A 5,999-nucleotide genomic window follows, 5' to 3' on the forward strand; every position below is an offset into this window, starting at 1 on the left:
CGGTGGTGCGCCACGGGTTCCAGAGTAGTGCGCCACTTGCTACTTTGTGGCCGTGCGCCACTCATGGTCCACCAGTGCGCCCTTTGCTAGGATTTCGTTTTTTTTTGCATTTCTGGATGGTATTTGTACAGGTTATATAGAACAGTATAACAGCACAAATACAGGATATATAACACATATGAACAACAGCACAATACATCAATACATAGTCCTTCACATTAGCCTCCATGATTCACAAGATTTCGAATATTAGACAAGTGTTACGGTGTTACAAGTCACAAATGAGCTAGTGGCGGTTACACAAGGTCGATCATCTAAACTAGCATCACATAGAAGAGAGCTAGAGTCACTACTATCACCGTCCCGATGAAAGTGGTCTTCATCCGGTTCCTCCTCCGCTCCGTCCTCTCTCCCGCCAGATAGCGTGCGTATCTGTCTTCGGCCTCCGCTCTAGTGGTGTACCCTTTGTAGGCTGTTACCGCTAAAACGGTGAACCTGTCTCCGACACTCCTCCCGGTCGTTGTAGACTCCGGGAACCTTGCCCTTGTACACGACATACCACGTCATATCTGCACATATATGAACAAGCCAAAGAAACATTAGTGCACGCTCATAGATGTTTGCAACGAATAAGAGCAAACTCAAAAACGATCCAAGTAGTATGAACTAAAAGGCATGCCTCATACATTGTTGGTCGGAACAAATATCAACATTTAGGGAAGGGGTCGGTGAAACCAAGTAGGATGCACAAGAGATTGATACTTGTGTCATTGCACCGGAGTTCAACGACCCCTCCCAAGTGTATAGGTGACCAAACATTCTAATCATCGGCATTTTGAGATACCAAAGCAAATGGAAGAATGACAAGGGCCTCATACTTTGTCGGTCGAAACAAATATGAACATCCCGGGATGGCGTTAGTGAGGCCAGGTAGGATGCACAAGAGATTGATATTTGTGCCATCACACCAGGCTCACTAGCGACACCCCGGAGTGTACGGTTGACCGAACATTCTAATCATCGGCACTAAAATGGAAGAAAGAGCCAAGTGGTATCAACTAAATAGCATATGCCTCATACATTGTTGAGTCGGAACAAATATTAACATTCCGCGAAGGGGTAAGTGAAACCAAGTAGGATGCACAAGAGATTGATACTTGTGTCATCGCACCGAGTTCACTTGCCCCTCCCCAGAGAGTTGACCAACCATTATAATCATCGGCATTTTGAAAATCTCAAAGCAAATGGAATGACAAAATGGAATAAGTGCCTCATACATTATTGGTCAACACAAATACTATGGTCAGAAACCATAGTTGCGGTATACACCGCGAGTATAACTTTGCAGAAGGGCCCCCTTTCCCCGACCGCCGTTCAGTGAACGGGTCCTTAACGACACAACAACGCTGATGCGCCTCTCCGGCGCAGAACCACGGCAGACCCAGCCCGTGTCCCTTCCGGCCGCGTCTCCTGCGCTCTTCGCATGGCCGGACCACGATTGGACTCACCGGGGGAATAATGATAATCGCCATCAACACTATCGCCGGACTCCACGGGAGCATAGCAGTTTGCAGCGAGATGCCACTTTTCTTCCCTTGCCGTGCGATGAACGAGTCTTTGATGCAAAGACCGTGCCGGCCTGCCCGGAGGCGGCACGGTCTTTGCATCAAGGACTCGTTCCGCGGACGGCGAGAGAAGAAGCGGCATCTGCTGCAAAGTACTCTACACTGTGGACTGCGGCGATAGTGGTGATGGCGATTATCGTATGTCCCGGTGAGTCCAGTCGTGGTCCGGCCATGGAAAAGCGCGGAGCCCATTAGACACGGCCACAAGGGAGACGGCTGGACTGGCGTGGTTGCGCGCCGAGCGACATGTCGGCGTTGTTGTCTCGTCAAGGACTCGTTCAGCGAACGGCGGCCGGAAAGGGGGCCCGTCTACAAAGTATATTGCGGCGTATAGGTGACCAAACATTCTAATCATCGGCCAATGGTGCGAAAGCAAATGGAAGAATGACAAGGGCCTCATACTTTGTCGGTCGAAACAAATATGAACATCCCGGGATGGCGTTAGCGAGGCCGGGTAGGATGCACAAGAGATTGATATTTGTGCCATCACACCAGGCTCACTAGCGACACCCCGGAGTGTACAAGTGACCAACCATTCTAATCATCGGCCAATGCAATTAAGAAGTGCCAACTCAAATAAGAAGATAAGTAGCTAGTATGAACTAAATGGAATGCCTCATACTTTGTCGGTCAAAATATTAACATTTAGGGATGGCGTTAGCGAGGCCGGAGTAGGATGCACAAGACATGGATATTTGTGCCATCACACCGAGCTCGCTCACGCCATCCCCAAGTGTACGGATGACCAACCATTCTAATCATCGGCATATGCAAACAAAATTAACGACCAAATCAAGTGCGGAAAACGACAGAGCCATATATATAAGTTCACAAACATAGCCGAACTAGTAATTAATAGCAAGTAAAGTGTGCTGGATAAAGTTTATTACAACACATGCAATCACGTCTTTAGTTCACACAACTACATAACTAGGCTCGCACATCAAGACTTTCCACTCGGAGCGTGGATAAAACCGCCGCCTTTCTTCAAGCACATCCATGAGCGGTAGTCGTCACCCTGCATTTGGAGCATCGTGTCTATGTCACTGTTTGACGGCTGATGGCCGGCGTAGAACTCCCCCGCGCTTCTAATGACATCTTGATGGATGATTTCACAAAACTCTACTTGGATGCGGAAGAAGTCTTGCTTGATGCCGTCGTCAGGGACCCGCGCCAATTTGTTGGCCCAGTCTCTGAGATGCTCAGGTAGCGTAAGCTAGCTGTCTGGTCCCGTATGAACTTATCCATGTGATAGAGGGCGTAGTAGGCATCCTTGTTACTAGAAGGCGGCTTCTTGACGCAGGAAACTTTGTTTGGTGCTTGAACACATGCTTCCCGTACCTAATATTTGGCCTCTGCATGTTGCCTTTCGCTTTGACGTAGCCATTGAGAGCATCATCAAGTACGGCCTTGACATTCGTGTAGTCCGTGGTTGACTTACCGTCCGCATCGAGGTATGTGGCCATGGAATGTTTCGGGGTTATGGAGATGAGTGTGCAGGTTTTGTCTCGCGTAGAAGACATAATGTTTAAGAACATGACGACTGAAATCTAAATAAATCACGAGTTAAGACCGGTACGGTGAGGGGTGACTTACTCGGGAAATACGGGCGAGGAGGATGTTACACTTCTTCGGTGCGCTAGAAAGAAGTCTTTGAGGTATCCACTCGCGGCTGCCCGGTCTCCGGCGGTGGCCAAGTGGACCGGCACGCATGTAGAAGGGGTCGGCTATCGCGATGTCCGGGATGTTGTGTCTAATGATCCGCATCGCCTTGCTGAGCGAGTATAGGCGAATGAAGGTGTAGTGCAGCGGATAAGCTGTTCAGCATGGCGAAGATGTCATCATACCGCAGGAAGATCTTCTCCGCGAAGCTACTATCGACAAAGCCATGGCCCGAGGGCACCTTGGCAATATACACCGGGTATCCATGATCTCTCTCCCTGATACGCCGCTCCTCCATAAACTGAATACCGTCAACCAGAGATCGCATAGGACCGGGTGCAGCATCGTACAATCTTTTAATTAGCATCCGCTCACCCGACACATGCACCCTCGCCTCGATATTCTTGGGCACTCGGTGGCCGGTCACGAGCACGGATAGGTGCCGGGCTGGCTGGCGGACTTGTCGTCCTTCTTCTTTCTTTTCCGTCCCTTCGGCTTCGTATTTACTGGGACCGCATTCTCCTCTGCGCAAGCCTTCTTCGGTGTGTTGGGACTGATAACACTTCTCTCCTCGGCTATCGGCTGAGTCTCGGTGAAGTCGGCAGGTCGGAGGCGTCTCCGAGAACCGAATAGGCGCCGCTTGTTGCAATAGGTTTTCCCCTCGGCGGCAGCTTGAGAGGGTTGGCTACGAGATCGTAGTCCACCCCAAAATCGAAGTTGCGGTCAAGGTTGGCAAACGTACTTGTCCTCGTACGGACCATCGTTCGGATCTGTGCCATCCGCATGTCCTCATCCTGTGCCATCTGCATGTCCTCATCGGCTGATGGCGGCACCGTTGGGGTGGTCTTGCCATGGCTTGGCGCCGGCGAGGGCTGGGGGTGTTGTGCGTGGGGTGGTGCCCCTCACCCCCAAACGAATACGGCTCTTTGGCCAAACCATGGACCAATTGAAGCAATGTCTGGAGGGTAAGGACCTCATCTTCGTCGGCACCATGGGGTTGAAAGGGAGGTACCACGTCGTCGTAGCCGCTAAGCACCCGAACCAGGTTGAATCCTATACACGTCGGGTTGCATGGGTCTACCGATGGAGCCGGCGGTTGCTCGGTTGAACGATGGTGGCCTTGGCAACATCGATCAACTCGCCGTTCACAAAGTGCAGGAGAGTGCATGGGACGTCGACGGCGGAGCTCTGCGGAAAACATGTAGGGCGTTAGGGATGGCTAGCTAGTCAAAGGCAAGGATATGGAAGTCATTGGCCGAGGGTTGGTTACCGTGATGGCGTCCAGCTCGGCTAAGAATATGACACAAAAATACACCAGGAAAACAATCCACCAGCTGAGCACCATGGCACATACACAATTATTCCTCCATATACACCATATGCATCAGCTAACCATGGGCAGTACAGCAAGCAGCAAGCAGCATCAAGCAGCAAGCGACAAGCGGCTAGCAGCTAGCAGCAGCGGCGGTAGCAAGCAGCAGCAAGCAGCAACAAGCACCATCAAGCACCAACAGCAAGCACCATCAACACTAGTAGCACCAGCAGCAAGCACTAGTAGCACCAGCAGCAAGCACCGAGGAGCACCAACAGCAAGCAACATCAGCACCGGTAGCAAGCACTAGTAGCGGCAAGCACCAGGAGCACCAGCAGCAAGCACCATCAGCACCATCAGCACCAGGAGAGGTGAGGTGTTGCTCACCGTGAGTCGCGTGTAGTCGCCGAGAGTTGAGGTGTTGCTCCGGGTCGAGGAAGATGCGGCAGCAACGGTTAGGTGCTCAAGTTCCAGGAAGTACCAGCAACATACACACCTAACAGCATTAAAATCAGCATTAAAAAGGAATCAAATAAATATCCGATAGCCTAGCTTGTTGGAAAATATAAAGATAAGAATATAAAAAGAAAAATATGCATTATCCCTCATGATGAAAAAAATATCCACACAGGCAAGATGAGTTGAGTTAGGAAGTGTAGCAGAATAAGTGCTAATAACATCCAACCAAATAAAAGTATAAGGATCCTACTTAGGAAGTTAAAGGTAGATTCTTAAATATTTAGGAAAATAAGAGATGGAGATAATACAAGGTAACCTATTACTATGTTTGTTTCTTCGGGCACTGAGAACCTAATCTGTTTCGGCACAATGTAGCATGCATCTGGCTGAGCGAGACGGTATTGTTTCTTTTTCACAGTTTTTTTTCTTCCGAGACATTTCAGTCCCTTGTATCTACTGGATGGCTTTGTTCACTGCCTTTTTTTACTAGGTTATCTGTACACATTGAATGCTTCTACTCTCAGCAAGCAGTGGGAATCTGTAAGTTTTAAATTATTGCACTAATGTTGATAGTTAGTTATATTATCACAAGGAAAAATAGTATGAGTGTGAAAAAAACAGTAGCACTAGGTTATCACTAATGTAATAGAAGTTCCGGTAGCACTTTCAGTTCTACAATGTACGGAGACTTAGAATTGGCTGTTTTGAGTACATGAGATGCCAAATGTGTCAACTGTCAAGTGTACCCCGCAGCAATAAACGAGTATTCTCATTGGCCACAAATTGACATGTATTATGTATCATTTTCAACTTTCCAGGGGTGCTAAGTTAGTGTTTACACCTAGGGCTGAAAATTAGCTAACAATTGATGGTTTTTGTTCAAGAAGGAGATTTAACATCCTAACCTATATATTTTACTAGCCATCTATATTTACTAGTAG

This window comes from Lolium rigidum, chromosome 7, assembly GCF_022539505.1.
Source record: "Lolium rigidum isolate FL_2022 chromosome 7, APGP_CSIRO_Lrig_0.1, whole genome shotgun sequence".
NCBI classification, from domain to species: domain Eukaryota; kingdom Viridiplantae; phylum Streptophyta; class Magnoliopsida; order Poales; family Poaceae; genus Lolium; species Lolium rigidum.